Here is a 17236-nt window from a genome sequence, read left to right on the forward strand (position 1 = left end):
TAGGAAGTTACAGGGGGGCTGGAAGAGTCATCCCGAGATTCACATAATCAGCTGAATCTTTGCTCAGCACACAGGCAAAGGCGGGAGGAACCCAGGCAGATGTCCATGAGTACCGTAGGCAACTAGCATATCGAGTGAAATTTGGCTTCCCTCAACTCATGGATCCTTATTACAAATTTTTTTAAAAGATTTTATTTATTTGTTTATGAGAGACAGAGAGAGAGAGGCAGAGACATGGGCAGAGGGAGAAGCAGGCTCCCTGCAGGGAGCCCGATGCAGGACTTGATCCCTAGACTGGGATCACGCCCTGAGCCAAAGGCAGACGCTCAACTGCTGAGCCACCCAGGTGTCCCCCTTATTACAAATTTAATTACACACTAATCAAGCCAGGCAGATTGACCACAGTATAGAGATGGCTTTCTTTCTTTTGACTTTAGGCTGGAGAGAAACATGTGGAACCAAGTATGAGGAAGGGCTCCTAGGAGATCATGCAGGACTGATCGATGAAACATAGTGCAGAGAGATGAAGGGTGGTTACTCGCAGGATGCAGAACCAATCTCTGTGCAAACCCCACAATGACAGGTCTCAGAGAAGACCAGCCCCTCCCCCAAACACTTCCCAAAGTGACAGACCCAACTGCTTCTGATGATAGGGAGCAGCAATGGTGAAAAAAAGAGCATTAAACTAGCAGTCAGAAGCCTCAGATCTGATACCCAGCTGTGTAGACTGTTCAAGAAATAGCAGAAGGGGGACGCCTGGGTGGCTCAGCGGTTGAGCGTCTGCCTTCAGCTCAGAGTGTGATCCCGGAGTCCTGGGATTGAGTCCCACATTGGACTCTCCGCAGAGAGCCTGCCTCTCCCTCTGCCTGTGTCTCTGCCTCTCTCTCTCTCTCTCTCTCTCTGTCTCTCATGAATAAATAAATAAAATCTTAAAAAAAAAAAAGAAAAGAAATAGCAAAAGGTTTGACATGTCTAAGCCAGTGGGGATTAGGAGGACATGAAGCCAGAGAGAAAAGCTACCATCCAACATGGCCAAGGATAGTTCAAAACTGCTGGTTCAAGACCTCAGCCTTTCTCCTAAAGATCGGAAGGAACCACAAAAAAGGTTTACACAAGAAGAGGTCAAAGGGGGTCAATTGCCTCTGACACCACTGTGGATGGAATGGTGTCTCTCCCAAAATTCGTATGTTGAGGCTCTAACCCCTACTATGAGGCTATTTGGAAATGGGGCTTTGGGGAGGTAATTAGGTTTAGATGAGGTCATGAAGGTGGGACCCTTGTAATGGGATGAGTGCCTTCATAGGAAGAGAGAGACCTTGCTCTCTCCTTGCACGTGCACGGAGGAAAATCCATGTGAGTACAGGGCAAGAAGGTAGCCATCTGCAAGACAGGAGGAGAGTCCTCACCAGAACCTAACCATGCTGGCACCCTCTAGAACTGTCAGAAAATACATTTCTGTTGTTGAAGACACCCAGTCTGTGGTATTTTGTGCTGGCAGCCCAAGCTGACTAAGACAGGCTTCAAAAGCTTAAGTGACTTCCCACCCGAGAAATCACAAAGTTGATACCTAACACAGGGCTATCGAATTCAAAGTTCTTACCCCGGCCCATTGCGTCATGGAGACAGGAATGCAAAACTATTCAGGTGAATAACTGCCAATGATTTTGTGAGTTAAAAAGGTGCCAATATGCAAGACCACCCCCCCCCCAAAAAAAAAAAAAGCAAAGCGGAAACAAAACCCTTGGTGATTCATTTATAAACACAAACTCTGGAGCCAGACAGCCTAAGTTTGGGCACCAGCACTTTGACTTACTAGCTGTGTCACCCTGTGGTATACAAGCAAGCTTTGAATCTCTCCATGCCTCAGTGTCCTCACCTGCACAATGGGCATAATTCTCTTGTCCAGTTTGTAGAGGAATTAGGAGAATTAAATGAGCTCAGAGAGTTAAAGTGCTTGGAATAGTGCCTGGTGCACAGAAAGAGCAGTATAAACTTACACTGTTGCTGTTATTCATTGTACAGCACCTCAGGATTTACAGGGTGTTTTCACATTTTGTTGAACATTTGCAACAGCCTTGGAGGCAGATATCTGTCTCCTAGTTGTTTTGGAATCACTCTGAGATCACAGGGCTGGGAAGTGGTGGGATGGAATCCAGTCCCAGGCCCCTCTGACCCCACACCCACACACTGCCCTCTGTAACTGTGACTGGCGGCTGCTCAGCCTGACTCTTTCTGCCAAAGATGACTCCCCAGCTACCAGGGCCTGATTTTCGTCAGGCCAGTTTCTCCCAGGCTTTACTGTGAGAAGGATCTCAGCGCAGGCTATCTGTTCAGGAAGAAATTTGCCTCAGATAAGGAGACAAACCCTTTGTGTTCCAAACACTGAAGAGGACTTTCCTCTCCACTACCACTCAGCTGCCTGGCTCCTAACTGAGTTTTCTGTGCTCAGCTTTGTAGGACCTTAGCTACAAAACAAATTGCTTTTCTGAATGTGATTCCAAAAAGGAAATAATTGTACGGAACAAACCAGGTTTGAAGTGTGGTATAAACAAAGGGAGATTGTTTGCCATTCTAGCTGCTTGGAAGAATGGAAGGGGAAGCGAGAGGGGCCATCATGGGGGTGAAGTGGGCTGTGAAAATGCAGAGGGAACTCTTCGATAGGAACCAAATAGACTAAGCCAGAAGGTAGACAACACATTAGAAGTGAGGCGCCCCAGGCATCTCTCTGCTCCTGTAGCCTCACTCAGCAGCAAAGAGTTTGCTCAAGTCCAGAGGACTTACCCTTCTTTTTATGTGCATCCACGACTTTCAATCATTTATTGCCTCAGCACTACAGTTAGCAGTGCTAAAAGATGCATTTTATTTGGAAAAATTATTGTGTCATTTTTTTCCCCCAGTAGATTTAAAAAGCTCTTCAAAAGTCTGCTGTGGCACTGGGCCATTATTATTCACATTTAGGGAATGTATAATAGCTCACAGTGTCCTTTAATATCAAACATGTCATAAATTATCACATTATCTCCCTGGTCACCTGAGCCCACACCCTGACTTTGAACCCTGACAGTGGACCTTCGAACTTGGAGCCCATGTGCGGAGGGTGGGGGGGGGGCAGAGCCTGAAGCTCAGTGAGTCGCTAGAAGGACTCACAGGGCTCAGCATATAGTGGGACGCATGGCTACGATTTATTATAGCAGACAGATACAAAGCAAACCAAGAAAGGCAAAAGGTACTGAGGGTGAAGTCCACAGGAAACCAGACACAAGCTTCCAAGCGTCCTCTCCCGACAGAGTCACACAGGGTGGGCCTGGCTCCCCCAGCAATGAGTGGTAATGACCTGCAAAGCAAAGTCTTCCCAGAAGCTCAAGAGACACCCTGTGCCCAAAGATTTTATCAGAGAGCTGGTCACATAGGAACCTTCTGCCTAACTCATGCCCAGATTCCAGCCTCTCAGAAGGAAAGTAGCCATTATTTATCTATGCAGTCTAGGCACCGTAAAGCTACTCTTATCATTGAGGGAAGGTTCGATGTCAGGTAAGGACCTGTTTACCAGCCATGTTCCCAGATGCCAGCCAAGGGCCAGACTTGCCTGCAGATCTTTCTAAGGTGGCGGTCTCAGTCCTTTGCGTTAACTACTGCTTGAACCAGATGTACCCCCTCTTGTGTAACTAGTGAGTCACCCTAGCAGACCACCCAGTGTGGACTTCTCAGGGCAGCTTTGTAGCCCTTCGCTCTTTCTCTTTCATGTGATAGCTCTCAGAGTGAGATTATACACTTTATGAAACTTTGCTTGATAAATAAAGTTCACTGATAGGGCAATGAAGAAGAGAATGAATTGATGGCATAAGGAGCATGTTTCGGTGCTCTCACAGTGGGGCGGGGGGCAGAGCTACTTGGTCTACAGCTGGTCGGATGAACTGGGGGCTGGGGGAGGGAGGTTGTGAAGCTGTGTGCACGCCTGTACACATGCAGCCGCGCAGGCTGGGCAGTGTGCTGGTACAGCGAGAATGCTGTGGGGAAGCCAGCGTGGGCTTGGGCCCCAGGGGCTCATGGTGTAAGGAAGAGCCACATGTACCTAGGCAGTATTCTGCAGAGTGTTATGTGAGGGCTGTGAATGACACTGGGTGGCCAACAGAAGAAACCTGTCCCAGAATACAATGATTCCCAGGACCCCCTGCCACCTGACAGTATCCAATCCGGAACAATGCTCCACCTCCTTGAACCCACCCCCAGATCACCTAACACAGGCCAAACCCTGTACATCCCTTCTAACACCCTGTACTCAGGCACCTGATGGCTCCCCATGGTGTGCATTTGCCCAACTGCAAAGAGTCAAGAAACTCCACCCAACTACAGGGGAGTTTCTGTCAGTCTTTGGCTGGATGGCATTAGAGATATTTTTATGTTTCCCTGCCCTAGTAGAGAGGCTGACTTAGAGTCTAGGATACTGTCAGGTGGCAGTTTGCCTGGGTGTCTTAAATCTTACGTAGAAGCCAGAAGGGGGCAGCCCCGGTGGCTCAGCGGTTTAGCGCCGCCTTCAGCCCAGGACGTGATCCTGGAGACCCGGGATGGAGTCCCACGTCAGGCTCCCTGCATGGAGCCTGCTTCTCCCTCTGCCTGTGTCTCTGCCTCTCTCTCTCTCTGTGTCTCTATGAATGAATAAATAAAATCTTAAAAAAAAAAAGAAGCCAGAAGGAATGAAGTCAAGTCAAGTCATAACTGCAAAAGAAGCAGAAGTCACTCGTGTTATTCAGGATAGGGGGACGCCCAGTCATTTTGTGGTTTGGACAATCCTCTGTTTTTGTTGGAGTTTCACTCATGAAACACACAAGAGTGGCCTGGCCTTTGATTTACTCCATTGCAGTCAAAGCCCCCATCCAAAGTGGGTATGTGGAATTGTTTCTATTCAACAGGAGAAAGCCACACCACCTAGTTCTGAGTGCCAGGCCAGCTCCTGGCTGTCAGGGACTGCTTTTCACTTTCTCATCCCAAACCAAAAGACCAAGGGAACGGACCCACCATACCAGAATGGCAGCTTGCTTTGACGGCCTTCGGGTCACCTGTGCTGGGCATAAATTTCAGCATCCCAGGAAGAAAATAATGAAAATCAGTTATTTAATAATAAGTACTATTATATTAAGAAAGTACTATTAAATACTTGTTTAAAAATACATGCTCAACAAATAATACCAGTTCTTTACGGAGTATTTTTTATTGGACTTTCCCGCATGAGCCTCTTTACATACCCATGTCACCCTTGGAATATCTCTGCAAGGTTGGTATTTGGTTTCTGGCAGATAAGGAAATAGAGGCTCAGACAGGTAAAGTGGCTTCCCTGAGGACACCTAGGTAAGAAGTGGTGGAAGCTGAATTCAAACATGCATCTGCTGACTCTGAAACCTGTGCTTTCCCCTGCCCCAGGCCTCTGGCATTTACAGAGATGACTTTCCAACCTGTGGCCGAGACTGGTCCTAGTCCAAAGAGCATGACAGCTCTGGGACTAATCTGAAGCATGTTCACAGACAGGCAGGGTGGGAGGGTGGGGGAATCAAGACCACAGAATGTACAGGCCGCCCACACCCAGACCCCGGCAGAGTGCGGTAGTTTCTGGGAGCTGTTGTTTTGCGGCTCCAGCAAAGTGAGCTCATCTTGGCATCCCCCAAGAAGGATGGTGAGCTGGATCTATTTTTTATTCTTGCACAATTAGCTAATTAATATGAAAAGAGCTGCCCAATATTGATTAACTTCGTATTTCACCACAATGATGTCTTAATGAAACTCAGTATCTATAGCTCAAAATCTGGGGCAGAAGTTTTAAGTAGGAGTGATGTTTAACCTTGCCATCCCCTTCAGAGGTTCAGCATTGTTTAATTGGGGCAGGGAGACAAATTTGAAGACCTGTTGAAGTTTGTCCGTCCGGAGGCCTGATTTTTCTTTCAGTGGTCCACTTTGTATTTATCTAGCAACCTTTTCACAGATCTGTGTAGCTCTAGGCAAGACCATGGTTCATTGATCTATTTCAGTATAATTAGCACCTGGCACATGAGCTTGTGTAAATAAGGATCGCTTAGAACTAGTTCATACAGCCTCCTCTGAATGATCACGCCTGCGTTTTGGAATACTAGACTGAGGCCCAGAAAAGCAAACAGGAGAAGGCTCTAACACTTATCCTAGGGCTGCTATAACAAAGCACTAGAAACCGGGGGCCTTAAAACAATAGAAATGTATTGCCTCACAGTTCTGGAAGCTAGAAGTCTGAAATCAAGGTACTGACAGAGCCACTTTCCTCCTGAAATGTGGGGAGGAATCTCTTCCTAGTTTCTGATGGGTTGCTGGCAACCATTGGCATCCCTTGGCATGCAGCTGCAGGACTGCAATCTCTGTATCTCTGATACATGGTGTCCTCTCTATATGTCGGCTTTCACATAGCTGTTTTCATATAAGAATACCAGTCATGATGAATTAGAGGCCCGGCCAAACCATCCTAAGGCCTCATCTTAACTCGTGATATCTGTAATGACCCTGTTTCCAAATAAGGTCACATTCTGAAGTGCTAGGATTTAGGACTTTGTCTTAGTCTCTTCCAGCTGCCGTCACAAAATACTATAGACCGGATGGCTCACACAAATGCTCACATATTTCTGGAGACTGGGAAGTCCAAGACCAAGGCGCCAGCAGATCCAGTATCTTATTAGAGCTAGTTTCCTAGTTCATAGATGTTGGCTGCCTTCTTGCTGTGTCCTCACATGGTAGAGGGGTGAGGGAGCTCTCTGGGGTTGATTTTATAAGGGCCTTAATTCCATTCATGAGGGCTGAGGGCTGCTGACCTCATTATCTCCCAAGGGCCCCACCCCCTTAAACCATCACACTGAAGGTTAGAACTCCAACAAATGAATTTTAGGAGGATTCAAACATTCGGTTTATAGCAGGCTTCAATTTATCTTGTTATGGGGGGTGGCTAATTAAATCCACAAAAGATGTTTATTAGGTGCCATGCCCTTTGGGCTCTTTGGCTGCACCACCACTTGGCAGCCTGACTCCTAAGTGAATCTGGAGCTTCTTAGAGTCTTTTGAGTGATAAATAGGAGGAACTATTTTAGCCGGAATGATATGGCAGTTGTGGCTCTCCACACTGGACCATAGGACTCCTCAGGCTTGGCTACAGTTTCCTCTCCCCCTCCCTGGCACACAGCACCTCACAGCTGAGCCAGCTGGGTCAGAGCACCAAATTTGAGGCCTCACCTAAGTGGATGAGCCCCTTCATTGGAGATGTGGGAGCCACAGAGAAGATTCCAGTCTGAAAACCACATGGGTGACTACGGGGCTTTGCCATTAACAGCATGGGGCACGTGTGCAAATGTGTGTGTGGCTGTTTGCAAGGACTCAGCTGAGCTGCGGGTTTGAGTGTAGTGGGGGTAGGAGTGCTGCATGTATGTATGGGGTTGCAGGTGAAAAGGACAGATCTACTTGATGGTGTGTGAGTGCAACTGTGCTGTGGTGTGGATGTAATGATCCTAGCAGAGGAATTAATGTGCACCCGGATGGGGGGAGCATGTGAACAAGAGTGGACAGGCTTGCCTGCGCATGGGGTATGTGTGTGTGTGTCTGCGCATGAGCCAGGGAGTGGGTGGGATTGCTGCCTGTAGTTCAGAGTCAGACAGCAGCCAAAGGTGAAGTCTTTCCTCCTATAAAGATGGGGAAGAAAGGCTTTGGGGGCCTTTTTTATTTTGAAAAAAAAAAAAAAAGAGAGAGAGAGAAGCATCATCCAGTTAGTGGTTGTTAATTAGGAACAGGTCCCAGGGAAGCTGCCTGCACAGCAGAACCAATAAATCACTCACTGACTGTCCATGGCTGCCTGCCTCCAAGTCTGCAGCTAGAGCCCTATCACAGCCAGGCTTGGGCCTTCCCACTGTGGAAGAGTCAGATGAGGAGGGGCTGCAGATCTCCAGACCCCTGCCCGTCAGTGTCCCCAGGATGCATTAGGCAGGAGAGAGGGCAGAGTGCATTCATTGGTTCATGGACTCAAGTCCAAGTTTCTGTGCATTCAGAGCTGGCCCCCTGCCCCATCCCATGGGACCCTTCATCTCTCACCATTCTGCATCGGTTCAGGCTCCAGGTCAAGTGGTTCCTGGTCACAGCCTCTTCTACAGCCTTGTATATGCATGTTAGAGCTGTTGTCGTGTGTCTCCTTGAGTCTCACATAGAGGTGAGCAGGGGGTGGGTACTCAGGAAATAAATTCTTGCTTGACCCAGCCCCTGCCAACTTTATCACCAAAGTCATATCCACCAGCAGTAATTTGAAGTATTGAATTTAGCTAAAACAGCCATAGATTTTCCCATAGGAGGTGGGAATGGACGTAACTGCTTATTGGGTTCAGGAGGTTTTGGGGGGGTGATAAAATGTTCTAGAATGGATAGTAATGGTTGCACAACACTGGGAATGTACATTTCAGAATGGTTGAAGTGGTAAATTTTGTGTTATGTAGATTTTTCAATAATTAAAAAATACTTTGATAAAAACCCCACCAGCCTAGAGCACCTTATTCATCCATTCCTTCGACACACATTTATTGGGTACATCTGAAGGATGAGGACCCAGGGGATACAGAAGTGTTTGGGATTAGGGGGTGCAGATGGATGTGCCGCTGACTGATGCTTCCTGGTTTCACACAGCAATATGTGTGTCCTCAGAACACTAGGATGTGACCATATTTGCCCTTAGTTTATACGTGAGTAAACTAACACTCACAAAAGCCAGGGGCTTGCCCAGAGTCACAGAAGCTCCTAAGTGATGGAAGCAGGTGTAAACCTGAGTCTGTCTGCTGCAAAGCCCATCTTGTGTTTCCTCTGGTGCTCACAAGTTACCTTAGGAATAATGCCGCTGGCCACTGAAGAACCCACGTGGACAGCAAACCAGACATTGCCAAGGACAGTTCCTCCACCAGCTCCTCTGGTTGAGGGCCCTACCGTCTCTCCTCCCTTGGCTCCCTGCCCTGTGCCTCTCCCCTACTCCCCGCCGCACTCCATCAGCAGCACTGCCAGCGTGCTGATCTTTCTAATCTGATTAGCTACATGCTCCTTGGAGAGGTTTGTATTGGTGCCCTGACCTCCTTGCTAAGCAGTAATTTCAGGAAACTGTGACTTTCGGATGACATTCTTTATGTTTTTGTTTACTTTTTAAAATATGTAGAATCAATCCAAATCTCACAGCCTCTGCTTTTGTGCTTAGCATAAATGTGTTGAAAGACTTAAGGGATAATTACTGAGTATTTTCCCCATGTATAAAAAGATATTTGGTCAAATGAGGTCATTCTTTAATCTGGTTGAGGTGTGGGGTGCGGGAGAACTGGATGTGAGAATTAGAAGCCTCTAGTTTAGGGAGCTTAGGGAATCCCCATCTTTGGGGCCAAATCCAGATGTAGCCCTGGAAGCATGAAATCCAAAGACAGCAGGATTATGGATTGGTGGAAAACTGGCAAAAATATGTCACCGATGACTTTCCTCCAGACAATGAGGCATAAGCCAGGATCTCTCATAGTTTTGGTTGGCATCAGTACAGAGGTACATCAGAGAGAGGAATCGCAGGTTAAATCCTGCCTCTGGAGTCAAATAGAGATAAAGAAGAGTAGTCTACTGGTGTGGGGGAAAGACAGAGAAGGAGGTGGTTAGTTAGGCTATTTTTCTTATGACTCCAGATCTCATATTCCGTTCCCTAGGCTTCTTTGTTCACCCATTCCTGCATTCATTTGTTCATCAAATGTTCATAGAGAACCTGATATTTCTAGGTCCTGTTTTAGTGATTATAGACAGAAAGAAGATTTCTGTAGAAGTCAGTATGGGGTTAATTTATGTTGCAGTAGCAAACAGTCTCTCATAGCTCACTACCTTAACAGTTTCTCATGTGGTATATTCAGCATGCTTCAGGGGTGTGGAAGGAAGGATTTCTTCAGTCTCTCAAAACCCAGGTGGATCAAGGCTCCCCTATCTTGTAGCTGTACTCCCTGGAGCAAATGGCCTTCTTGGCTGCTTCTCATAACCCATGGGCCTGACCTAGGCATATGTCCTCACCGAACTGCAAGGGAGCAGGGATGTGTGTTCCTCCCATGTGCCCAGAAACAGAAGACAACCAGATTGGTAAGCACCAGAAGCCACTACACAACTTAGCATCAAAAGGGCTAATATGATTGAACACCTACCCTTGAGATGTTTCCATCCAGTAAAAGAGACAAGTGGATGGGGCCTAACAGCTAGAGGAAGCTGAGTGTGCTAGAGAGGGGAAAGGAATTGTGCTGTGAGATCTGAGAAGGGAGAGCCATTCACTGAAATCTTCCAGGGTAGATGTAGGGGGTGCTGGCAGTCTAACCACAATGTGCCATAGAATGTCCATGTGTGTGTGTATTATGTGTCTGCTGAAGCATATAAGGGGTGGCCTGTGTGGCAAGAGGTGAGTCTAGATAAGCAGGGCCTTGGGCAGCACCCATAGGTGTTTGAATCTTATTCTGTAAAGGAAGGAAAGCTGTCAAAGGGCTTTCACTAAGAAATAATATACTCCACCCTCTTTGTGTTTTGAAAAGATGGCCTTGGGTTCCACATGAAGGAAAGTGAGTGATGGATGGTGGCACACAAAATCAGAGTAGTGGTCATGGGGACAGACTTGAGAGGTACTTGAGTGGAACTGATAAAATACGGTGACTAGGTAAGTGTCAGCTGTGGGAGAAGAAATGGATGGATGCTGGTAACACCATTTTTTGATTGGGGTAGTTGTGGGTACAGTGAGGAAATGCTGGGGCATATTTGTGGGGAAAGATAAGAAGCCGAGTGTTAGATATTGCTGAATTTGAAGTGCCTATGGAAACTCCAAGTCAAGATGTCCCTATAATGCTTGGATATTAGGGCCTGAAGGTTAAGAAAGTCTAAGTATTCTTAAAATTTAGTACCTAGGTACTCTTCCTACCCCTCTGGAGTATCTAATAAATTAGAGGTGGGAGTAACCTATGCTGAGAATAGTTCTTTCCCCCGAGGATCTCAAATTACACATCTCTTGGTACCAGAATTGCTTTTTAAATTGTTTCAATCTCCGTGCTTTCAAAATAGAATCATTTCCTGCCCATCAGTTTCCCAAGACTCAGTTCCTTGAGCCAAGGGAAGTCCCTGTTCTCTGTCCTTCGGCAACCCAGACTGTGGTCTCTACCAAGTTGCTATCATTGTCCAGACCCTGAGTCCTCGGAGGGCTGGCTCTTGTTCATCTGGCCAGGCACCCAGGGGCTCAGTAAGTGTTTCTTGAACAAATGAATAAAATAACTCTCAACTCTTCAGAAACTGTTAGGTCCCTTGTGAAAATATAAATAGTACTTCCATTTTCCACAAGCCGTTTTAATAAGTTATAACTCACCAAATTAAAATAAACATTTGTTTTACCTTCCACCAACCAAGTCTCTGGAGGATTTGACACCTTTTCATCTTCAAACAAAAGCTGGCTTCCCCCAAAGGCCCCTCTTTAGAATTGTAGATTGTAAACAGATACAGAAAAGTATTAATATTCAGCAGTGAATATTAACTCAGAGAACCTTCTCCGGGTTTAAAAAAAAAAAAAGGCAAATTGTTTCTTTAAATTTTTTTTTCAGTGCCTTCCGTGTGCCAAGACTTGTGTTAAGGTCCTGTGAGGTAAATACTCTCATTGTCACTTATTCCCTGTAGAGATAAGAACACTGAGGCTCTGGATGCCTGGGTAGCTCAGTTGTTGAGCATCTGCCTTTGGCTCAGGGCGTGATCCTGGAGTTCCAGGATCGAGTCCCACATTGGGCTCCCCACAGGGAGCCAGCCTCCTTCTCCCTCTGCCTATGTCTCTGCCTCTCTCTCTTTGTGTCTCTCATAAATAAATAAATAAAATCTTAAAAAAAAAAAAAAAAAAAAAAAGAACACTGAGGCCAAAGAGATAAAAATGATTTGCCCAAGGACACAAAGCTGGTAAGAGGCAGAACCAAGAACCAATCTTAACTTCTAACTCCAGAATCATCAGGCTATCCTTTGCATCATCGTTTCTCCACTTCAGCTTGCATATTACCCGCACCAGACACCCACAGGTGTAAATCCCAGGGCCCCAGCCCAGCCTTAGTGAAATCAACTCTTGAGAGAGATCTTTGGGAATCTGCACTTTAAATAAACTTCCCTGGTGTTTCTGATTTTTTTTTTTTTATGCACACTGAGATTTGATAACCTCCACTTTATACCCATCATGGATTTCTAAAACTTAGATTTTTTTTTTCTAACAAGATGAGCTAAAAAAAAAAAAAAAAAAAAAAGTGGGGTGAGAATAGCGAGGCCCTGAACACCACATGCCTTCCACTGAGCTTGGTAGATCTGGCTCTCTGTACACCAAGTGTGGCATCTTCCTCCCTCCCTGCTTCTCCAGGCTGCACGGACTGAGATAGAAAGCTTTCTCTGTTCCCCTGCTTTTCATGGCAAGCTTGGGTTGATGTTTTCTCTCAGCTCCATATGGATTTTGCAATTAACTCACTAGAAAAGTAAATCACAGGGTGCCTGGAATAATAAGTGCCGTGAACACCAGGCCTCAGCCAAGTAGACTGGGACTGGCTCCAGAGTGTGAGTAAGGTTGCCGGGCTGGTGCAGGAAGGAGGCAGGAGGCAGAAGGCCAGAGACTAGCAGCTCCTGGAGGCCAGACAAAAGCAATAGATAACGAAGAAGGAGAGGGGACTTCTGGTTGAGATAGAGCACCTTTTGTAGGTGTGCAGCAGAATGCTCAGTGTTTTATGTTCTTTACGTCACCATTCCATGCTGTTCCATTGGGCCAATATTTTTGTTCCCATTTTACAGGAAAAGATACTGAGACTCATAAAGTCACTTCCCAGCTTTCAGCTCCTCCAGGAAGCCTTACTTCTCCTCCGTCTTTGTAATCTTTCCTTTCTCTGAATAGCTAGGGTAGGAAGAGCTTCTTACAAGCAGGCAAGCTAAGGACAGCTGGGGCATGGTCAGAGCTGACGTGGAGGAAGCTGGCTCCTCATCTGTGAAGTAGGATGGTGACTATACTAGGTGGCAGGGCCCTTGTGAGTACGCTCTTATGTGGAGTGCTTCAGATACCGCCTGGCACCTCATAGGCACTTGGAATACTATTCCCCTTTTCACCTCCATGTTGTCACCTGAAACATTTCCTGTCACTGAATGAGTGACACCTCTTTCAGAGCTAAAACATCGCTGAGTTACACAAGGAGCGGAGACGCATTCAAGCTTGCTCAGGAATTGGGGTTTATAGAAGAGTAATGTGCCTAATGATGAAGCTGGCATGGAAATCAAGCACAGGTGCCAAACCAGCGTGGTTTGGACTGGACTGGAAATAGCTTGGAGGTTCTGGATTCGAGGCTGGAGGTAATAGGGCTTCAACTGACTTGTCTTGCCTCTAAGACACTCTTCATGCTTTGGCTTCTTGCTTCTTGGTGGAGCATTTCCTGCTTCTGGATTCAGCCTCAGGGACAGTATCTGATTGGCTGAGCCCATCCTTTCACATCAAGCCACTGGTCAAAAAAATAGGTGGGTAGAGGTGGGCAGGGCAGAGTCAGGAGGTATACAAGTTGGCTGCTTAGCCCTGCCCCTCAGCAGAAGCCAAGGCCAGGCTGCCTGCCTCTGGAGGGGCCATGGGCAGGCAAGCACAGGGTGGTTTCTTTGCCATAAATGGAACAGTCTAGACTTTTCACTCCAGAAAAATCTAAAGATTTTATCTTCTCTGTTTCCTGTCCCCTCACTCTGGCCTGCGCTCAGTCAGGAAAGGCTTTCAGAGGAAGTCTTAGGAAGACTTAGGAGGAGAACAGAAGGAGTAAAGATGTTCTGTGTGCTCCACTTTGCTGGAGACATTTTGCAGAAATGGCCTAACTGAAGGCATAGGTGCCTGCATCTCCGTCCGAAGGAGTCCTGCCCAGCCACTGGCAAGCACAGTTCTTTGTTGTGAAGGAGCTCTCCAGGGATGATATCCGCATCCAAATTTGCTCAGTTTTCAAGTCAAAAGATGTTTTCTCTTCTTGCCTCCAGAACCTAAAAATCAAGCTGGCTTCTTTTGGCCTCTCACAGCTTCCTGAGCAATAAAGATTCTGAAATCTGAGCCAGACTGACATTTCTGTTGATGTAATGTAGGGCTGAGGTTTGTCCTCTCTTCAGTCCTATTCACTCTGCTGTCATCACAGCTACAAACCCTTTGGTGACTGTAAGGCAGGTAGGCATGACCCAGCAAATTCCCAGTGTCTGGGAATCAGAAAAACATTTTGGCTTTGATGGGTTTAGTAGTTGTTTCTCTGTCTACCTAGAAAATAGAGCAAAAGGGAGAGCACCTAAAAAACAGGTATAATGTTAAGCTAGACTCAAGGAGGAATGGGGCACCCATTTCCTCTAGAACTGCACTGTCCAAGATAAGTTTCTGAAGTGATGGAACTGTTCTGGGTCTGTGCTGTCGTATACAGTAGCCATTAGCCACAAGTGGTTACCCAGCACTTGAAATGTAGCTAGTACAATTGAGGAAATGACTTTTTCTTTTATTTTATTTGGTTAATTTAATTTTAAATCTAAATAACCATATATAGTTAGTGGCTGCCATATTGGATAACACAGTTCTAGAATCAAAAGTCTTTTTTCAGCTCTAGGAGGGCAGGCAACATATCTTGTGCCCATGGCCCCTGTGCCTAGGCCACTGGCTCCCATGGTCTCAATAATACTAACTGAATGAATGGAAGAGACACTGGTAGTGATGAAATGGAGAAAGAATAACACAGAAGGGAAAGGCACAGGTTTTTAGGGTTGGTCTGACCTGAATTCAAATTCTACTTCTCGCAATTACTCACATTTACTCACACGAGTATGGGAATGCTACTAACATCTTTAAGCCATTCTCATCTGTGAAATGATTGCAGTACCTACTTCTCTTATAAAGTTGTGTTATGAAGAATAAACAAGGTGGCATACACCAGGTGATTAGGATAATGCCTGGCATAAAATAAGTGGTAGCTTTATAGAAATGACAGAGAAGATGAAAAACAGCCCTGCCGACAATCAGACTGAGATATTCCCAACACAGATACAACGCTGTAAACAAGACATAGGCCAAGCCTCCCTGTGACTATGATCGGGGCATAAATGTGGCCGGTATATGATCACAATAGTGACTGAACATTTGCCTCCTCAGACTGACATCACCCTCCTTGGAGTAAGTGCTGCTTCTTCACCTATTGCTAACTGGCCCTAAGTCTAGCACCTGGAAAGAAAAATGACCGTTCATTTCATTGTCTCTGCTTTTGAGATTATCCACTCCAGAACCTACCTTCCCTGATTCCTCTTTATTTTTTTTTTAATTTTTTTTTTATTTGTGATAGTCATACAGAGAGAGAGAGAGAGAGAGAGGCAGAGACACAGGCAGAGGGAGAAGCAGGCTCCATGCACCGGGAGCCCGACGTGGGATTCAATCCCGGGTCTCCAGGATCACGCCCTGGGCCAAAGGCAGGCGCTAAACGGCTGCGCCACCCAGGGATCCCCTTGATTCCTCTTTAAAATCATCCAACAAGCATGCAAGCCCTGTACGAGGTCCTCCCAGGCTTGAGGTAACCTTAGGGTGCCTCCTCCCTTTTTGCAGCAAGCTGAACACTGATGACTACAGATGTCATCCTGGTAGTCTTTGGGCAATTGATGAACTTCATCAGAAGTTTTAAGTCTTGCTTTTCCATGGTAGTTCATGGAAACAGAATAGTTACTGAAAAACTTCTCCCCTTTCCTGGCCCTTTCTCTTCCTGAGGCTGAGCTTCCTGCAATCTAACTGCTAAGGTAAGACTCCTGCACAAGTCTGGATGTGAACATGTGACGTCTGTAGTCAGTGGCCAGAGCTCTTGGCCATCTCTGCTTCCTGGGAATAGGATTCTGTTTCGTTACAGCTAGAAAAGCAGGAGAGGGAAAGGAGATGAAAGAGCAAGGAGTTTTCTTTGTTTCAGCTGGGAGAGAGCTCAGCTGCCTGGTGTTTAGCTCAGCTTCCTCTCTTCAGCCTGCAAAAAGCCTTTGCCAGACATCACCTCAGATGCTAATCGATATTTAAATGAGAAAGGCCAGTGAGGAAGGGCAGGCAGGTGAGGAGTGTCCAGGGAAAACATCAGAAAGGAGGTACCATTTGCACTGGGAGTTTTGTAGATGAAGAAGGTGAGAAAGAACAGGTCAGACAGTCAGAGATGATGTCGGAATTCCAGAGCCCCCAAGCAGCAGTTTACAGGGATGGAGTGGTGTGTGATGAGTTGGAATTTGAGCTATGATGAATTTGAAGCACCTGGAAGACAGCTAAGTAGAGATAATTACTAGACACCTGGAGCTGAGTAAAGGGTCCTGGAGATACTTATTTAGAAGGGACTCATTCACTCCCTCATCCCTGTATCCATTCACTCACTTGTTTGAGGGAAGCGTATGCAGGGCCTCCTCTAGGGAGGCTCAGTGCTAGATGCCCAGCATGCAGTGATCAGCACAAGAGAGGTCCCCGATGGTGGTGTTCCCTGACTTCCTTTGCCCAGCATTGGAACTAGCACCACCTCTGATTAGGATGGTCTGGCCATATGTCCCTGTTATGTTTTCCTTGGTGATACCCCATAAAAGGAAGGCATCTTACAGTTGAGGCTGAGTGTAAAACACTGGTTCTCAAGCATAGGCCCTTCTGCTTTGCTCCCTGCTAGGAGCCACATTCTAGTACCATTCTTCTGATTGGATTAGGAAAGAACTAAGTCTTTCTGATGACTGTCCTGCAGGTCAAATTCATGAAATGTTTATTAGAGATATATGTTTCATTCCCTTGCCCCTTGCATTCTTTGCTTTGGGTGTCCTGATGGATTTGGATGAAAACTGTACAAGTAAGTGTCCACTGGCTTTCTTGGGCAGGTTTCAGTTATTTGGGAGGTATGATATATTCATATCTATTTGTATATATCATGTACACATCACAGAGAAAAATCTCTCTCATCAGCAGAGAAAATTTGAGACATGGTGGTCAATTAGGGAAGGGCTTTTCCTACAGGGTTCTTCTGGTAGCCAACAGCTTGAAAAAATGAAGCAAAATGAATGATGGTGTGCTTGACTGTAGAAACTGTAAGGAATGTGTTTTCTGGGTTCTGTTGTGCTATCATTAACCAAGCAGAAATCCTAGCTCTTTGATTCTAAGAGTATAGTGGCTAGAGGGAAATTCTCATGAGACCTCCCAGACTGATGAAAAGCC

At 46.2% G+C, this 17236-nt stretch overlaps 1 protein-coding gene across 3 annotated transcripts in view; it reads left to right on the forward strand.

Annotated features, from left to right (window-relative positions):
• The window catches only part of TENM4 (teneurin transmembrane protein 4), a 2722049-nt gene that overhangs the window by 2352896 nt on the left and 351917 nt on the right, over positions 1–17236 (forward strand). The window lies entirely within an intron of this gene.

Source organism: Canis lupus, chromosome 21, assembly GCF_003254725.2.
Source record: "Canis lupus dingo isolate Sandy chromosome 21, ASM325472v2, whole genome shotgun sequence".
Taxonomy (NCBI): Eukaryota; Metazoa; Chordata; class Mammalia; order Carnivora; family Canidae; genus Canis; species Canis lupus.